Source organism: Protopterus annectens, chromosome 12.part0 (genome assembly GCF_019279795.1).
Source record: "Protopterus annectens isolate FY-2018-M chromosome 12.part0, PAN1.0, whole genome shotgun sequence".
In the NCBI taxonomy this organism is placed as follows: Eukaryota; Metazoa; Chordata; order Ceratodontiformes; family Protopteridae; genus Protopterus; species Protopterus annectens.
The window spans coordinates 845,346,209-845,366,989 of NC_056746.1; positions in this window are offsets into that span (position 1 = coordinate 845,346,209).

The window sequence follows — 20,781 nt, forward strand, 5'->3', positions numbered from 1 at the left end:
AGGGGAGCCCATTGCTACCCCTTGTTTTTGGATATAATACTCGTTTTCAAAAATGAAATAGTTGGAAAACAAGACGATGTCAAGTAGTTCAGTAACATTGTCAATTTCAATTTTAGGTGCCCCCAATTCAGAAAGTAATAGCCCAATCCATTCTATTGCCTCTTGGTGAGGAATAGAAGTATACAAGTCGACAACGTCGATTGTAAGAAAATTAAGTGAGCAGTCAAATTCAATGCTACTGATGTTAGATAGGAAAGTCCAAGAATCTTTACAGATACTAGGAATAGACTTCAAATACTTGACTAATAAAAAATCTATATATTTAGAACTGGGGTAAGAGATGGAAGATCTTCCATCAACCAATGCCCTCATAGGCGGATCACTGAGGTTCTTATGAATCTTGGGTATACCGAACATCACCGGAACCCTTGGTTGTGTGATATCAATATATCTATATGTATCCAGATCTATCCTCCCTTCAATGAACAAGTCTCTATAATACCCTTTCAGTCTGTTTATACAGCCATTCATTTCATTGAGGGAAGAGCTTTCATAAGCTGGAGAGTCAAGTATTGAAGTCATCCTGTCAGTGTATTGAATTTTTTCAAAAATAACCAGCCCACCTCCTTTATCGGGTTTAATGACCCTAACTGAAGAGTCTCGGAGGCGGTTGAGGGCTGTAAGCTGCTCACTTGTGATATTAAATCTGTTCGACATTGGGGATTGGGTTTTGTCTAAAAATCTGATGTCTAACTCGCAGGCATTTTCAAACATGCGTAAAGCTACACGTAAGGGAGGGTTGAATGAACTTGGCAGTCTTAAACTATTAGGCAGGTTACCTGTAGAATCATTGAAAAGAAGTTTTAAATTTAATTTTCGAACAAAACACTTGAGTTCAATAAGCGTTTTTGCTACATCACATCTCTTCGATGGAACAAAGGTGTTGCCCAATGCCAAAAGTTCGATTAATTCTGGTTCCAGAACAAGAGAAGAAAAATTATAAATAGTGAAATCACCCTTCACATTATGCACAATATCAGGGTTAACACTACTAAAAACTGTTGGAGCAGTCAATTCTAATGTTTCCAGTTCCTGTTCTTCCTCTTGTTCCCTTGGTTGACCTGATTCCCTAAAAAAACTTCATTAGGGTTGGTATTAGGGTGGTCAGTATCATAGGTATCACTGTGAAAATCACCATTTTGTTTACCAGCTTTATTTTTGTTTCGGTTACTTCTTCTGGGACCACTCTCACTCTCACCCAACTGAGAGTCGCCATTTTCATTAGTTGGCACACTACCAGCAGCACTACTGTTTATTCCATTTCGTTCATTATTACCTGTACCAACGGTAGAATGAGTTAATTTAGGGTAGGCTTTATTATACTGGTAAGCCTGCCTGTCTCTAAATAATTTTTTAGATTTATTGGTTTTGATTTTGACAAGAAACGCATCAATGCTCGAAAAAATGCGAGCATAATCAAATTTGAATTTAAGGAAACTTGTGTTAGTTTTAATCTCCTCATCGAGTATGTTGACTTCTTGAATCAACTTGTCTATGTAACAAGAGTAATGTCTGATAATTAATTCAATTAGTTGGCCACCTTGCTTTTGGAATAGTGCCCGCTGATCCACCAAAAAATTGTTATCGGAAATCAAGTTAGAAGGGGCAAAGTTGTTCCTTAACCCCTTCGGTACCAGGTCCTCGTTAAGGCACTGCTTGAAGTAAGCTACTTCAAGTTGAAGTTTTTTTAATTTAAGTGTTTTATTGTCAAGTGCCTTTAACTTGTCAACGATGTCATTGTTGCATACTTCAGGGTTACTAGGGTGTTGCACCGGCGAGCCGCTGGTAGGAGGTTTGAAAAACAGTGAGAGGTCTCCTGCATCAGCAATCCATTCGGACAGAATCGGCACACCAATAAGTGCGTTCCCTTGAATATTAGAGGCACTAGGGCTATTGGAAGAGAACCAAACAAACAAAGCCAGCAGCTGTTGGTAACTGTATATACATTATTTATTTAATCATCACTGAGAGAAAAATCCCTCATATAACTAATACAGACCAGTTTCGGCTCAACAGAGCCTTCCTCAGTGAAAGTAAAAAATATATATATTTTCATGAAGACCCAAACCCAGTATATATACACAACTGGGAGTAACCAAGAACCAATCACAGTACATGATCAATAAATCACAATTGGTCATTAAGACCAGGTGGAAACAGAGCCCCAAGTCTGATAATCCATTTCCTCCCCTTTAAAGTAAGCATATCATGCCACTTCAGTTTGTCTTGGCATTTACCCCTAATATGATCAATAATACAAAACATAAAACTAGCTGTAGTATGTTTTAAACTGTGCTTGTATAGTGCATTATTACTACGTTTATTTTTGATGTCACTGATGTGTTCACCAATTCTAAGACGAAAAGCCCTAGAGGTCTGACCTACATAAAACGCAGAACAAGTGCAGGTCACCAAATATATAACCCACTCAGAACTGCAATTGGCCCAAAACTTAATCTCAAAAACATCAGGGGTATTCTGACTGCTAAATTCACCAGTACGTGAGACTCTAATACAAAATTTACAGTGCCCACATGGGATACAACCAACCACTGGTGCCCCTGTAAAAGTTAATTGAGTAAAGACTTTGGCATCAGACAAAGACCTCTTATAATGGCTCAAATGTGACCCAATAGTTCGTCCCCTTCTAAAAGAAAAAGAACATCTGTCCCTGAGAATGTTGTGTAATTTATTATCCGCCAAAAGAATGTTCCAATGTCTGTCAACAATTTTCATAAAGCCGTTGAGGCTAGTTACTACTTATGGACGTAACACCCGGGGGTTTATGAAAATTGTTGACAGACATTGGAACATTCTTTTGGCAGATAATAAATTACACAACATTCTCAGGGACAGATGTTCTTTTTCTTTTAGAAGGGGACGAACTATTGGGTCACATTTGAGCCATTATAAGAGGTCTTTGTCTGATGCCAAAGTCTTTACTCAATTAACTTTTACAGGGGCACCAGTGGTTGGTTGTATCCCATGTGGGCACTGTAAATTTTGTATTAGAGTCTCACGTACTGGTGAATTTAGCAGTCAGAATACCCCTGATGTTTTTGAGATTAAGTTTTGGGCCAATTGCAGTTCTGAGTGGGTTATATATTTGGTGACCTGCACTTGTTCTGCGTTTTATGTAGGTCAGACCTCTAGGGCTTTTCGTCTTAGAATTGGTGAACACATCAGTGCCATCAAAAATAAACGTAGTAATAATGCACTATACAAGCACAGTTTAAAACATACTACAGCTAGTTTTATGTTTTGTATTATTGATCATATTAGGGGTAAATGCCAAGACAAACTGAAGTGGCATGATATGCTTACTTTAAAGGAGAGGAAATGGATTATCAGACTTGGGGCTCTGTTTCCACCTGGTCTTAGTGACCAATTGTGATTTATTGATCATGTACTGTGATTGGTTCTTGGTTACTCCCAGTTGTGTATATATACTGGGTTTGGGTCTTCATGAAAATATATATATTTTTTACTTTCACTGAGGAAGGCTCTGTTGAGCCGAAACCGGTCTGTATTAGTTATATGAGGGATTTTTCTCTCAGTGATGATTAAATAAATAATTTATATACAGTTACCAACAGCTGCTGGCTTTGTTTGTTTGATTACCATTTGGATCATTAGCCGTGCAGCGTTTTCCGTGCATCTGTTTTTTTGGATCTATTGGAAGAGAACCCCAGTTCTTCTCTTGAGTTGTTAAACCCATTACCTGAATGCAATGGTTGACCAGCTGGAATCGAGGGCAGTACAGAACTGTCCGGTCGTTCGGTGTTTAAAAGTGTTTTTTCTGCAAGTGACGGAAGTTGGATGCCACGAGAACAGTTCTTTTCCATGTTATCCAGCCGTAAGTTTAATGTATCCAGTCTCTGAGAGATGGATAAAAGCAAAGAAGTGATGTCAGTATTAATGGGAGTGTCCGTCCCAAAGATGTTCAGGCTAGAGGGGCTCGACAAGCGTTCCAAAGCCATAAAACTAATAGAACCAACGAACAAGTAGCAAACTGTTGAAAAAAACTTGGAACACTTTAAGCCAAGTAGCCCAGTTCACCTTAACGCAGCTTTATTATTCCAAAAAAAGTGGCGTTTTCGCTACAAAAAGTAAGTAGCTTCTTCAGAGGTCTATGAGAAAAAAAGGCGCCAACTTTTACTCATTTAAATACTAGAATAAACAGTGACATCATTTCCTATTTGGTTGTATAAAAACACAATTCTAAAATACAAAATTATAAACTCTTATTTTAAAATAAAATAAGAGTAAAGTACTAAAACATTTAAAACATGTTATACAATACAAATACCCTATTTAATAAATTAAAACATCAAAGGGAATTTTTAGAACCAATACGCACAAATGACAAATAAGACAAAAAGTCAAACAGTCAAAAGAATACCCATAGTCACCTAACTAACTTAGTGACTGTAAATCTCTTCCATATATAAATGCCATCCTTAAAAGGCTTTTTTAGTTAAATATGCTGTTACCAAAATGTTTTTGATATAAAAAGGAAAACTATAAATGAAAGAAGTATAGAAAAATACATAATTCCTAACCTCATAAAATAACATATAAGGGAACATATAAAAGAGCAACTATCTAAGGTACGACCTGTACTTGAGAACTGGTGCTATGTTACAACTCTCATTCAACCCAGGCACATTAAAGGCATCTAATTTCAGTTGCCATTCCAACTCTCGGTTCTCTAATAAGAGAGAGGTCGGACCACCTCTAATGGAAATGGGAATGTGATCGATGCCCATAAAAACAAAACTGTGTCCTGGGTTATTGACAGAATGTTTTGCTAATGCATTATCACAATTCATATTCTTTATCACATAACAGTGTTGATAAATGCGTTCTTTGAATTTTCTGTCGGTTTTACCGACGTAAAATCAAGAGCAACAAACACAGAATGCGATGTATATGACAGATTTTGTGTCACAATTGATTTTAAAATGCAAGTCATATTTTTTCTGTCTTATGAGGAAAGTACTACCTGTACGTACTAAATTGCACCATTTACAGGAACCGCGTCTAAAGCAACCTTTTAATCTGTTAGTGAGGTTAAAGTCAGATTTCCTCTGCAGGAGCTCTTTGATATTGCTACCTCTCTTATACACTACTCTAGGTCTAATCCCTAATTTTCCAACTAGTAGTGTATTTTTAGTAATAAACTGCCAGTTCTTTTCTATAATACCTGAAATTTCTTTGGAATTCAGGTTGAAGGTGGTAATAAAACTCAGAGGGAACGTTCGAGTGTTCTCTTCTCCATTTACCTCAGAAGGATGCACAGTGATAGATGGAGAGATCAACTCATAGTTGCAAGTAGCACTAGAATTTTCATATGAGAGTAGGGGTTTATAAAACCCTCTAGTTCTCTTAGATTCAACCTCGAGAGTCAAATCATCAACCAAGGCTGATGGGTAACCTCGGTTTACGAATAGGTCTTTCAGAACTGAGCATTCTGTTAGAAAGTCACAAAATTCACTACACATCCTTACCGCTCTAACCAGTTGCCCTTTAACAATTGCTCTTTTTAATCTGAAAGGGTGTGAGCTTGAAAAATGAAGAAAGGAATTCACGTAAGTGTCCTTTCTATGAATGGTAGATTTAAATTTGGACGTAGATCTATCTTTTATTAATTTAACGTCTAAATAATCAATTTCATCTTTGGCAAAGCGGTAGGTGAATTTCAAAAAGGGTGTAGTTTGATTGATATAATCGACAAGGAGTTGAGCTTGGAATTCATCCCCTCTAAATAGGATGAAGACATCATCTAAAAAACGAGTATAGTAGTGAATTTTCTCCTTCCATTCCGGGTGATTAAAAACAAAATGTTTTTCCCAGTAGGCCATGAATAAATTCGCTACACTAGCTCCACAAGGGGAGCCCATTGCTACCCCTTGTTTTTGGATATAATACTCGTTTTCAAAAATGAAATAGTTGGAAGACAAGACGATGTCAAGTAGTTCAGTAACATTGTCAATTTCAATTTTAGGTGCCCCCAATTCAGAAAGTAATAGCCCAATCCATTCTATTGCCTCTTGGTGAGGAATAGAAGTATACAAGTCGACAATGTCGATTGTAAGAAAATTAAGTAAGTGAGCAGTCAAATTCAATGCTACTGATGTTAGATAGGAAAGTCCAAGAATCTTTACAGATACTAGGAATAGACTTCAAATACTTGACTAATAAAAAATCTATATATTTAGAACTGGGGTAAGAGATGGAAGATCTTCCATCAACCAATGCCCTCATAGGCGGATCACTGAGGTTCTTATGAATCTTGGGTATACCGAACATCACCGGAACCCTTGGTTGTGTGATATCAATATATCTATATGCATCCAGATCTATCCTCCCTTCAATGAACAAGTCTCTATAATACCCTTTCAGTCTGTTTATACAGCCATTCATTTCATTGAGGGAAGAGCTTTCATAAGCTGGAGAGTCAAGTATTGAAGTCATCCTGTCAGTGTATTGAATTTTTTCAAAAATAACCAGCCCACCTCCTTTATCGGGTTTAATGACCCTAACTGAAGAGTCTCGGAGGCGGTTGAGGGCTGTAAGCTGCAAACTTGTGATATTGAATCTGTTCGACATTGGGGATTGGGTTTTGTCTAACAATCTGATGTCTAACTCGCAGGCATTTTCAAACATGCGTAAAGCTACATGTAAGGGAGGGTTGAATGAACTTGGCAGTCTTAAACTATTAGGCAGGTTACCTGTAGAATCATTGAAAAGAAGTTTTAAATTTAATTTTTGAACAAAACACTTGAGTTCAATAAGCGTTTTTGCTACATCACATCTCTTCGATGGAACAAAGGTGTTGCCCAATGCCAAAAGTTCGATTAATTCTCGTTCCAGAACAAGAGAAGAAAAATTATAAATAGTGAAATCACCCTTCACATTATGCACAATATCAGGGTTAACACTACTAAAACTACTTTCTTCATTTTTCAAGCTCACACCCTTTCAGATTAAAAAGAGCAATTGTTAAAGGGCAACTGGTTAGAGCGGTAAGGATGTGTAGTGAATTTTGTGACTTTCTAACAGAATGCTCAATTCTGAAAGACCTAATCGTAAACCGAGGTTACCCATCAGCCTTGGTTGATGATTTGACTCTCGAGGTTGAATCTAAGAGAACTAGAGGGTTTTATAAACCCATACTCTCATATGAAAATTCTAGTGCTACTTGCAACTATGAGTTAATCTCTCCATCTATCACTGTGCATCCTTCTGAGGTAAACGCAGAAGAGAACACTCGAACGTTCCCTCTGAGTTTTATTACCACCTTCAACCTGAATTCCAAAGAAATTTCAGGTATTATAGAAAAGAACTGGCAGTTTATTACTAAAAATACACTACTAGTTGGAAAATTAGGGATTAGACCTAGAGTAGTGTATAAGAGAGGTAGCAATATCAAAGAGCTCCTGCAGAGGAAATCTGACTTTAACCTCACTAACAGATTAAAAGGTTGCTTTAGATGCGGTTCCTGTAAATGGTGCAATTTAGTATGTACAGGTAGTACTTTCCTCATAAGACAGAAAAAATATGACTTGCATTTTAAAATCAATTGTGACACAAAATCTGTCATATACATCGCATTCTGTGTTTGTTGCTCTGGATTTTACGTCGGTAAAACCGACAGAAAATTCAAAGAACGCATTTATCAACACTGTTATGCGATAAAGAATATGAATTGTGATAATGCATTAGCAAAACATTCTGTCAATAACCCAGGACACAGTTTTGTTTTTATGGGCATCGATCACATTCCCATTTCCATTAGAGGTGGTCCGACCTCTCTTATTAGAGAACCGAGAGTTGGAATGGCAACTGAAATTAGATGCCTTTAATGTGCCTGGGTTGAATGAGAGTTGTAACATAGCACCAGTTCTCAAGTACAGGTCGTACCTTAGATAGTTGCTCTTTTATATGTTCCCTTATATGTTATTTTATGAGGTTAGGAATTATGTATTTTTCTATACTTCTTTCATTTATAGTTTTCCTTTTTATATCAAAAACATTTTGGTAACAGCATATTTAACTAAAAAAGCCTTTTAAGGATGGCATTTATATATGGAAGAGATTTACAGTCACTAAGTTAGTTAGGTGACTATGGGTATTCTTTTGACTGTTTGACTTTTTGTCTTATTTGTCATTTGTGCCGTATTGGTTCTAAAAAATTCCCTTTGATGTTTTAATTTATTAAATAGGGTATTTGTATTGTATAACATGTTTTAAATGTTTTAGTACTTTACTCTTATTTTATTTTAAAATAAGAGTTTATAATTTTGTATTTTAGAATTGTGTTTTTATACAACCAAATAGGAAATGATGTCACTGTTTATTCTAGTATTTAAATGAGTAAAAGTTGGCGCCTTTTTTTCTCATAGACCTCTGAAGAAGCTACTTACTTTTTGTAGCGAAAACGCCACTTTTTTTGGAATTATAAAGCTGCGTTAAGGTGAACTGGGCTACTTGGCTTAAAGTGTTCCGAGTTTTTTTCAACAGTTTGCTACTTGTTCGTTGGTTCTATTGGTATTTACATATGAATCTATAACCCTATAACTTAGCATGGCAACTTCTTGAATTAGTTTCCAGAATATGCTTGTCTTTCTTAAGCAGTTTCTTAAGCATTTTAAAATTTGACCTTTGACCCAAAGTGGCCTGGTACAAAGGTACATTTATGAACCCCCTTATTTTCAAACATGGTAATCATTATGGACAATCGATGGCTGGGATTCTGCAAGGGTTGTCATGAACACTAACTTTACTGTTCAACCACTCGTGGAAGGAAGCTCTTTCTGATTCAGGGACAGGTCTACCACAGAAATTTTACATGGTGAGTAGAATTACCAAGGATGGCCATTTTCACAGCCATAGTACATGCTCATAAGGCATTCTGGGAGGAGTGACCAAAGATAATTAGCCATGTGCTCTCACCCACTAATGCTTGCATAAATTAGTATTGCTGGCCGTGTTAATTAATATAGACAAAATCCGACATTCCCCCATTACGTGCAATGAAGAGACAGTGTTACATGCAAAAACTCCCTGGACCAGATTGCCAATACACTGACCAGAGGTGCAAACATAGTGGACCTGGGCCTTACTAATATGAGAGAGTGCTGCACACCCTGTAGTGTAATGTGTTTGCTGGTAAGGTCAGACCACAAAATGGTCTCCTTTGAAGTAAAAATATAACCTGTACCTGAGCTAACCCTGGAATATTCAGGAACTACTCTAAGGCTAACATCTTACTATTAAGTCATAACTTGGCAAAATTTCAAACCCTGAGAACACTGCTGCCTATACAGAACTATTCACAGAAACCATATACAAGCATCTTAATGTCTGCATAGAGGCAGCTGTACCCACCAGGAAGAAATACAGAACTAACTCAGAAAAGAAACTATAGAACAGAAGGAAGAATATTGTGGCCAAAAATTAGGAGGCGTAGCACCCAGGAGGATAAAAGCACTCTTGTAAAACTAAACAAACAACTCACAAGACAAATAAAGTCTACCAAAACCAAATCTGAGGTACATTTGGCCTGTCGGGCCAAGGACAATCACAAAGCATTCTTTAGCTATGTCCACAACTGCAAAAGCACTACACAATTGTGTGCAGAGCTCATTGTTTATGGGGCCACCTATACTGACCCTGATGATATAGCAAACCTACTGGCAGACAAATTCAGCTCTGACTTTACCCCTGTCTCCTCCTCAGCCTCCCCTCAGGAAATACCATCAAATACAACCCCCCTACTATCATTAGGGAACAGGTCCTCAATGCTCTCTTTAAGGCCAAGAACACTACATTGATGGTCCCAGATAATATCCCTGGATTCCTTCTAAATAACATGAAACATGACATATCAAGTCCTCTGGAACTCCTGTTTAACTGTAACCTCCAAACAGGATTCATGTCTCATGAGTGGAGAACAGCAATAGCCATCCCTCTGCACAAAGGTGGGCCTTCTATAGACTTTGAAAACTACAGACCTGTAAGTTTTACTAGTCTCATATGCAAACCCATAGAAAGAATTATCACGGAAAACTCCAAACATTGGACCCAACCCAATTTGGTTTTGGCAAGGGCACGTCATGCCTACTCAGCCTGGTGGATTTCTTTGAGAAGGTCATCAAAACAATGGATGAGGGCAAAACAGTTCACACTGCCTACCTTGACCTGGCCAAGGCATTTGACAAAATTAACTGTTTGGGCATTGTTGATAAACTCTAGAAGTTAGGTATAACCATTATGTCACCTGGTGGATAACCAGCTGGCTCACAGACAGGATAAAGGAAGTTAGCCTTGAGGAAAATTGGATGGGGAACAAGAAATTCATCCCTGGTTTGGCACCTATGTGTCTAATGGACACAGGCAGCTTGTAAATGGTTCATCTCTCAGGCCCTTGATTGTAAATGTTTCATCTACCAAGCCCCTGCTTACACTTATCAAGCATATCAGAACTTGTCAGAGATTTGGGATGTATCACTAAGCTTAAAAAGGTCCTTGTGGTCATTAGCCTAATATACATCTATGAACATATAAAAGTAGGGAAGACAAAGTGGAGAAGTAGTGGTGGTGGTGGAGTATGTGTGTGTATATGTGTGCGACATCATATGTGCATCTCTGCAGGGGTATGAGCTGACTTGAATGATTGTGTGTGTGTGTGTGTGTGTGTGTGTGTGTGTGTGTGTGTGTGTGTGTGTGTGTGTGTGTGTGTGTGTGAGTGAGTGTGTGGTGCATGCTTGTGTGTGTTTGTGTGCATGTGTGTGTGCATGTGTGAGTGAGTGAGTGTGTGGTGCATGCTTGTGTGTGTTTGTGTGCATGTGTGTGTGTGCGTGTGTGCATGTGTCTGTGTGTGTGTGTATGTGTGTATGTGTGGTGTGTGTGTATGGAGCGGTATGTCTGTAAATGAGTAAGTCAGAGTGTGTGTGCGTGTGTGTGTGTGTGTGTGTGTGTGTGTGTGTGTGTGTGTGTGTATGTGTGTGTGTGTGTGTGTGTGTGTGTGTGTAGAAATGTCTGTGACTGAGTGAGTGAGTGTTTGTGCATATGTATGTATATTGGGATGCCTGTGTGTGTGTGTGTGTGTGTGTGTGTGTGTGTGTGTGTGTGTGTGTGTGTGTGTGTGTGTGTGTGTGTGTGTGTGTGTGTGTGTGTGTGTGTGTGTGTGTGTGAGAATTTATGAGGGATAATTGTGCCAATGCATTTCATGTGGCTCCCAGTAAATAATTACTACCTAAAAAGTGCTGTATAGCACCAGTGGTAATTACACCTAACTCAGACATGTACAGATTAGCCAATAATAAGGTTATTTTCAGTGCGCCTAAATGTGTTATTGAATAAGATTTTATAAGATCATGTAAACTGCATCCTGTCGTGGTTGCAGCTCATAGGAGTTGTGACAAAGGGAGATACTGCCAGCACAGCTATCTGGAATTTTGTAAATAATTATATGTCATTTGTCAATATCAACATGATTCATATAAGATGTTTGTGTTACAACTGTATTAAAACTGTATGTCATGTGTATATCAAACTTGTTTGTACAGATTTGAGTTGAAAAGGCTATTTGCAAAATGCTTGTGTTTGAAATAGATCCACAGTGTGCCCTACTGGAAAAGAACAGAAATGTACATGCACTAGTGTAGCTGTTTAAATGTATATATATTAACAGTGGAAACTGGGATACAGGAGGTTAACCTAAGTCTAGTAAATTTCAGAAAAATAGCTGAAATTAAATTACTTTATGGCATCAAGTGACAGGATGTCTGTATTAGGGAGCTCTCTGTGTTGTCTTTAAGGAGAAATAATTACTAGGCTTGAGACATGTAGGGATGTAATTGTTTTATGATCATAGGATCATAGGAGGTTACTAGGCTATTGACCTTGAGGCCCTTATAAGCCTAGCCAGGAGTTTAGCCCATGTTTAGACAAGTAAGCACCCAAAGCCCCTGTCCAGCAGGGATGCAGGTGGAATCCCAGGGGTGTATTTTCTGTTTGCTATCCAGTTATCCAGGGTTGCACTTAAAAAGGGATAATGAAGTACTCTGCTTGATGTGGAGATGGAGACTATTCCACAGATGGGGGAGTCTCTGGGACACAAATCTGTCCCACCAACAAGTCTTATTGATATCACAGACCAGGTTGAGGTCACACAAATGGTTTGCTTGAGTGGAGCTCGACTTGTGGATATGCAGCAGTCCAGTCAAGGCAGGGTGTGAGATTGCTTTGCATGCCAGACAGAGGTCACCTCTGAGGAGTCTGTATAAAACTGAGTAGAGGGACAGGGCTTTTAGCCTATCTCTGTAGGGTAGATATTTGAGGCCGTGGATTCTCCTGGTGAGGAACCTCTGTGGTCTCTCCAGCTGCTGCATGTGCTTTGTGAGGTACATGCTGAAGGGGCATTGCACTCAATAATTGGCCTTATAAGGGAAGAACACAGGGATGTTATGACCTCTTTTTCCCTTGATGAGATACCCTTACTTATGAGGTGAGCCATGTAGAAAGCTTTCCGTACAATGGAAGCAACATGGTGGTCAAAAGTCAGGTTGCTATCAACCTGGGTTCCCAAATCCCTCACTTCTGATTGTGTACTTAGGACGTTGTTATTAATGTGGTAATATGTGGGGATGTCACTCTCCCCAAAGGGGATGATGATGCATTTTTTGGCAATTAGCTTGAGGCCATGTTTCTGGCACCAGTCATTTGCTTGGGTGAGGCCCTCTTGGAGGACATCCACATCACTTGGGGAATTGATGACTGCACCCAGCTTGCAGTCATCTGCAAACTTGGTTAGCCATAGCCCACTGATTTTGGCCTGCACCTCAGAGAAGTATATCCTAAATAACATAGGCCCGAAGACCAATCCTTGGGGTACGCTGATCATTATGGGTCTATTGCTTGAGGTGGCTTCCCCTATTTTGATTAGGTGGGTTCTATCAGTGAGCCAGTTTGCTACCCATCTGGTAACATATGGATTGATGCCTGGTTGAGAGAATTTATCTACTATGCCCAAGTGGGGAATAGTGTCAAAGGTTTTGGCCAGGTCAAGGTAGGCAGTGTGCACCATCTTCCCCTCGTTCATGGCTTTGGTGACTGTCACAAAGAAGTTGACCAGATTTAACAAACATGACCTCCTCTCAACAAAGCCAAACTGTGTGGTCGAGTGTTTGGAGGTTGCCAATGTCTGTCTTAATGAGGTCCATGATAATCCATTCCATGGCCTTGCAGATCAGGCTAGTTAGGCTGATGGGTCTATAATTTCCTGGATCAGTGGCCGCTCCACCTTTGTGTAAAGGGATGACAGTGTCTGTCCTCCACTCGGCTGCAACAAAGCCGGTACTCAGCCTTTGGTTGAATAGGGTGACTAATGGTGCTGGAAGTTCATGCGGCATGCCTGTGTTCATGTAGGATGCAGCCTGGGATGTTATCGGATCCCATGGAGGCTGTATTTTTTGTCTTTGAGAGGGCAGTGATGACCTGTTCCTGAGAGATAAGGGGTGGGGGCAGGTACTGGGGTTGTCCTGATTTTCTGATGGGGGGACAGAGGGGAGAAGTTTTTGCTGAATCTGTCAGCCAGTAGATTGGCTATATCTACAGCCATTTGTGTATGTGGTGTCCTTGACCACGAGTTCTGAACAGATCTGGGTTCTTCCTTTGAGATTGCGGACATATGTGAAAAACATCTTATGATTGTCTCTAGTAAATTTGGCCAATTTGGACTTGAAGTTGGCTTTAGAGGATTTCACTAGTGCTCTTATTTGATTATTCAGGTTAAGAAGAGATTGTTTCCAGTTGGGCACCTGCTCCTTCTTGGTCCTAGACAGCAATTTTTCCTTTTGTTATATAGTTTATTTATTGGAGATGTCCATCAGAAGGTTTAGTCTTCCTTGTGGAGCATGATTTTGTCCTGTCAGGTATTCCTGATTCCATGCATCTATATAAATGCTCGTATAGTACTTTGGTGTAGATTTGGACATTAGTGCCAGTTCCTGCAGTGGGGGAGGGGGCTGTGAAGCTGTTTATACCATCCCTCAGGAGGCTGTAATCAGCTTTGGAGAAGTTTTTTGTTTGACCCTAGCTAGAAGGAGGTCAAGGGAGATGGTGACTTCAAAAGTGATGGCTTTGTGGTTGGATCTTACCAGGGCAGATGATACCGTAGGGGTACTGCAGTGATTACTCATGTTGGTTAATACGAAGTCCGAGATATTATCACCTCTTGTGGGGTTATTGACTAACTGTTCCAAGGCATTTGCATTGATAAAATTGAGGAATCTCTAGGTATTTGTGTTCTGGCATGAGTAGTTTTTCCAGTCTATGGTTGGGTAATTAAAGTCACCCAGGATCAGGGTAAAGGGTTGAATCTTGATAGATTTGATGGGGTCCAAATAGGTGGAGTTGGCATCTTGAGTCAAATATGGGGGCCTGTAGCTAGCTATAATTTGAAAAGGGCCCTTGTCAATGGTTAACTGCACCTGGAGTGCCTCCTGTGTGTCATACTGTTTGACCAGCCTGGATGTGTGTGTGTCTTTAATATATATTATATATGCCTTCCAGCATCTGTCAAAGATCTGAGGTCTATGTATTTTTACAGGTAGATGCTAAATATTGCTAGTTTCCAGCAGTGAGGGTTTCACCTGGAATAGAGTCAGATGACAAGAACAGATGGCAAGAAATGATGTCATTTTGGAAGCTATCCCAGCATTAATATTTAAGATATTAATTTGAGAATGCTGTGAGAGAGACTCAGCATTCTGTATTCTGTCTTTGACTTGGCAACTACTAGAAGATCCATTCACCATATTTGCCTTGCTTTTAAGTAAGTTAACTAGAGTATATATTTCTCTTAGATTCAGTCAGAAACGTAGTGAAGCATAGTTTAGACGTGTTTCTTTATTTATTTGAGACTGTCCTGCAAAGTTGTTTTAAATATTCCTGTGTTTTTGAACTCTGATGTCACTGTGAATACATACTGAGTATTTTCTTGTTCTTTTATTATTTATTATTAAATATATTTAAACCTTTCATTGTGGATGATCTTTGTGAGACATATTTAAGTTTTGAGAGTACTTGCATATGTATTTGATGACACTATGGTCCACTCCTAATAGCCTTGCTCTTGGTCAAACTACCATTTGTATTAATATTAATATTACACAGAAATATTGGAAACCTTTTGTTAAGGGCCTTAAAGTAGCTGATAAGGAGTTGGCTAGTAGCAGTGATAACTACCTTATAGGCTGGGCAAAAGGCGGCATGGCTAGTAAATGTGTGCCGCCTTTCCCAGGTGTGTGCGTATAAATCAATGTGTCGGGTACTTTGGCAGGAACCCAAAGCACTGGTTTGATAGAGAGCGTGGTGGAGGTTTTGGCTTGGCCATTTAGCTGAGATTTCAGTACTATAGCTGTGCCAGTGAGGAGTCTTATTGGGGATCTGGAGAAAGAGAGAGAAACCAGCCCCTGACTGACTGTGGTCTCTGTGTTTCTTAAGGAAAATTGCACCTGATGCAGAGACCACATCTGGAAATACTGTGTGTGTACCTGTTATCATACCAGTGTAAATCACTCACTATTACCAGTGGTGAGGACTGAGGCTCCTCGATTACTGGTCCAGTGGTGGGTCGTCGCAGGAGTATAAGGGATTCTTTCTGAATCTCAGAGTATGACTAGCACAGAAGTCTTGGCAGAAATTCACCAGTAGGCTTCAAGTCAGGCAATTTATTCTTTCTAACCAGTCACCACCAGGTAATTGCTATTTTTATTTATTCGATTATTTAACATTTGTTAACTAAGTGTAATTGTCCATTGACCCTTTTCAGTCATGACACAGGCTGCTTAGAAAAGATGATAAGCAACAGAAATGGAGTAATTATTCCTGGATTACATAACAGCAACAATTAAAGAAGTGTTTAGAATTAATAACATTATTTTTGAGAAATGCAATTTGATCATAGTAAATAGATTCAATAGATTTCAACTGAAGAAGAAATTATAAATATTTGTTTCTCTATGGTATTTATTAAAACACAAATCTAACTATGCAGTAGTCATAAAGGCAGGGGTAAAATCAAATATAGTGATAGATTATGAGTGCTCACTTGCCCACAGTGGCTTTGGTTTGAATGGGCTCTCGCATTCACAAACACATACTCACACATACACACACGCATGCAGGCACACACACACACACACACACACACACACACACACACACACACACACACACACACACACACGCATGCTGCCTGGCGGTGGTGGGGGCACTCCTTTTTGCCGTTTTACTGTTGATAATAGGTTAAATGAGGAGAAGATTTAGAGGTCACTCTCAGTGTAAAAGTTGCATATTCTCCATGTATCTGTATGTAGGGTTCCTTCCACCTCCCATAAACATATTTGGCATTTCCACCTCAAGGACAAAAGCTACTGGGTTCAAACTCAGCCCTCTCATTTGAACGTGACAGGTATGCCAACAGAGTGCAACCTAAATGAACAGAATACTGGACAGCACCACATGATCTAGGTGGTGCCTATTGCAGAAGAATTGTGTGAACCAACCATCACCTGTGGTACACAGCATTCTGTAGAAAGCAGGACATGGCCCATATTCTGCAGGCTGTGTTAGGGCTAGGCACTCTGTGATGTGAAAACTGGCTGTAAGTGATTTGCTTGCAATAACCAATGCCACCAAAAATGGACATAGTGTTTGATAATGCTAGCTGGGTGGAGGATCTAACCAATATAAGGGGACTCATGTTAATGGTGGCAGTGGACCACAAGCCCCTATTGGCCTGTATAGGCCCACTGTAAAGTCCAGCAGTCATAGACCAGTAAGCTACAGGCCGGGCAGTGTCCAGTTAACTAGCCTGGGTTACCTGGGTAAGCTGTGTTGATATATGAAACCAAAAAAACTAACAAACAATTAACTGTGGATTGATACAATGACTATATAATGTTAAGAAAGCTTGAAAGTGGATGAAATTATGGTAAAAAGACTGGAAATTTCATATTTCTAGGAAACAAGGTGGAAGGGCAACACAGTAATGCCTCTTGGCCTCAGATCCAGAGTCTACAGGGGAAGGGTAGATTAGGAAAGTGTAAGAATATTAGGATTGTTGTAGGAATTGTGTTGAGACGAACTTTCTGAAGACAGTGAGAAATGGCAATCAGACTCCAGTGTAAGGATAGGGCAGTCTTCATAATCTCATGCATGGCAGCAAGCTGGGGAGAAAAAGAGGGCATTCAGGCAATAGTTGCAGAACTTCCTTGATAAAACTGGACAGAATGCATTGGTCTTGATAATGGGGGACCTGAATGCTCATATCAGAAAGGACAGAACAGGATATAAATACTGCCTAGGTCCATGTAAGTGTGGCAACAGGGATAACATAAGAGAAGCTATTCTGGACTTCTGCCTGGCAAATGGCTTAATGGTATCCAACACATGATTCATCATATGGTTCATCAAGTGAGACAGCTGCAAGATCACATACAAGAGTGATCAGCATGCAAATCAGCTAGAGTTTCTCCTCATAAGGAAATGTCGGTGGGCTCAAATGAAGAGATTGCAAAGTCATCTCCAGTGGAAATGTTTGGTTTCCAGCATAAACCATTGGTGACTGCAGTTAGCTGCAAGTAGCAGTCAAACACGGCTCAATGAGCAATGGAGGTAAGGTTGAAGACCTGTACAGTGACTGGTGTGAAAGCTCACATTCAAGGAAATACTCAGGGATTTAGCACCTTAGGAAGAAAAGTAAATAGGAGGAGTAAAGAAACATGACAGCATCTCAAAACAGCATGTGTGAAGTCACTAGAACAAATTTGCAGCCAAGCAGTGTATTGAAATAAGATGCATAAAGAAGGCTGGTGATGGATTGTGGAAGTCCAGGAAGATGTCAGGTCAAAGAAGTAGGGTAGGAAGAAGTGAGAGATAGAAAAGATGCACCAGGTTAAAAATGAAATATGGTTGGCTAAGAGAGCAATTGCAATGGCAAATAAAACACTAAAGAAAGTTTTTTTGCTTCTGGAAAGTGACTCTGCAGACTAGAGAGTTCTTGCAGATTTTAAGGCAAAGATTGAAAGATAAAGAAGATAGTCATCAGATTGTCATTCACAGGGGATGCCAGCAATAGTCTGCTCATCAGTCCAGAGAATATCAAGGGTAGATGAAAGGAATGCTTCATGAAGCTTCTGAATAAAGTAAACTGCGCAGAAGCTGTACTGCCTGATGCACAGCCCATGATGAATGCAGTATTTTTAGGGGTCTCTGGGAATTATACAGCAATCAGTGAGCAACAATTAAATAAAGCAAGACTGGGGATATATATTTGTGGCTAAAGCAATTTGAATAATCTTTTTTCTTACTGTGGGAAAACATTCTTCAGCAGCATGAGGAAGGGCTACAAGACCCAAAACAAAAATGAGCAACAAAACATTGAGAACAATTCAGGAACTGCAGATTTCTATTAGTTCTATATTCTTTACATTTCAGTAGATATTGAGAGATACCAAAGCCAGCAAGAAAGAAAAATTAAAGGTAAATAACAGTGAAAAAAGACTGGAGCATCAGCAGTTTCACGACTCACAAGAACATGATAATCTCACATGCCTCGCAGTTAACTAACCTGACAACATGGAATAAAAGACTTGAACTGAAAATAAATTATCTTAAAAGCAGACCATGAAGGGATAACCTCCACATCACTGCCCTACATGATGGAAGAGAAGGTGTGATCCTTTTAAAGTTGCAATGGCTGAGATGTTCTGACTGCTATAAAGAACAGACCCTGTGATTATGGAGAACTCACAGGGTACAGAATAGAACTAAAGCAGTCTTTTCTCATCATGGAAAAAAATAGAAAAAGATCTGGATAAGGACAGTCAAATAAAAATGGTATCAGAGATCACAAACAAAGTTGTCAAAACATGACTGACATAAATGTGTTTCAACTCTTTTTCTTTCTGTGTGGAATTAACCGTGATCTCTATCTTATAGGACTGACTTTGGAATACTGGAGAGTACCACAAATTGCCATTGCTGTCATTTTTGTAATTCATATTCATTGTAAGCAGATAAAGGAAGGAAACCAGTGTCAGACAGAGGACTTAACAACTGGCTGTGATCTCTTCTTAATCCATCCATCCACCTACAACTCCTCTTCTGTATTTTCATAAATGAAGGCTGTATTTCAAGCATTCATTGCCTGTTTCCTTCAAGAACTCATGCTACAGTGGGTCTATATTATATGTTTGAAGTTTTATCACTTCAAACATTAAAATATCGAATTTAAATGTTCGAAGTTATAAAACTTTGAACATATGTAAAAAAAAACAAACAAACCCCAAACCTAAAACTAATGGCTGTAGGCAGGGGGGCAAGCCCCCCTGCAACCCCATACCCCCCATTCTTTAAAAATAGACCACACTACAGTGCAGTAAAGAAAGAGTGGGGGGTGTGGGGGGTGCAGGGGAGCTTGCCCCCCTGGCCCTGCCTACACTAGTCAGGTAAGTTCTGTTTGTTTTTTTTTTTTTTTATTATATGTTCAATGTTTGAAACTTCGAACATTTAAATTTGATTATTTAACGTTCAAAGTTTTCAAACTTCAAACATATAATATAGACCCGTTACAGTTCATGATAAGAATGTAATACATTTCTCCTGGAAGGCATTAGCCAAGGCACTAGAGAGTATGTGAACACTTCCATGCTAGGTGAGAATCCTGTCTCCTGTATTTTCCAGTGTACCCTCTCGTGTTAGTATGGCAACTGATAGTGGCCAATGAATTAGGTATTGACTACTAGTAAACATTCAATATTTTTATTTCTTTTTTTATTTTTACATTTGTTAATTGGGTTAGTCTGACTGGGCCCAGAGAGCCCTTTTTCAGTAGAGACCCAAGGAGAAAAGCTCCAGGAAAGTAATTAAAAAAATAAGAAAAAAAATAACAATTCAAGTTGTAAGATACTTAACAGTACAAAAACAGAGAGAACAATAGCTTTGGGACAGCCTTGAAAGAGTGAATGGTTGTGCTGCTGAGCGTTATACTGACAGGACGGATGTGCATCTTGTCGGAGCACCAGCTATGCTATGGGTTATACTAAGGGACAAGGGGAAAACTATTTTCTATCCCTAAAGGGCACCAAAGTTGATATATACTGAACTGGACACTCCAAGAGAAATTAGTTATTCTATGTGGTTACCTCCACAGCCAGGCACATATTGCTAGGAGGGTCTGTAAAATCTATAGATCAAGCATCTTTTTTTTTCCTGACAAATAAACTGCTTCCTGTGAAAGAGCCTGCTTGCACTTGTGTCCAGTTCCTGCCTCATAAAATATCCACAGACATGTTAATTAGACATAGGTGTTTGTTGGCTTTTTACAGTTATAATTACTTGGAGTGAGTGACAGCTAGACTTTTATTGTCCAGGGGTAACAGTTTTTAAATGTTCTGCCCTGTTTGGTGCATGTGTGTTTTAGAAAGATTATTTGATTATCTCTGCTGTAAATAAATACAAAAAGCAAATGATAAGCTGACAGGCAATACTGCAAGCAGTGAGAGGACCCATGCCCAGGGATATATTGTAAAGCAGATATAGACTGTCACTTGGAATGTGAGAGGTCTTAGTGTAAAGATAAAACAAAAAAAACAACCTTTGACAAGACATACCATTTGGAAACACAGGATGCATTGCTACAGG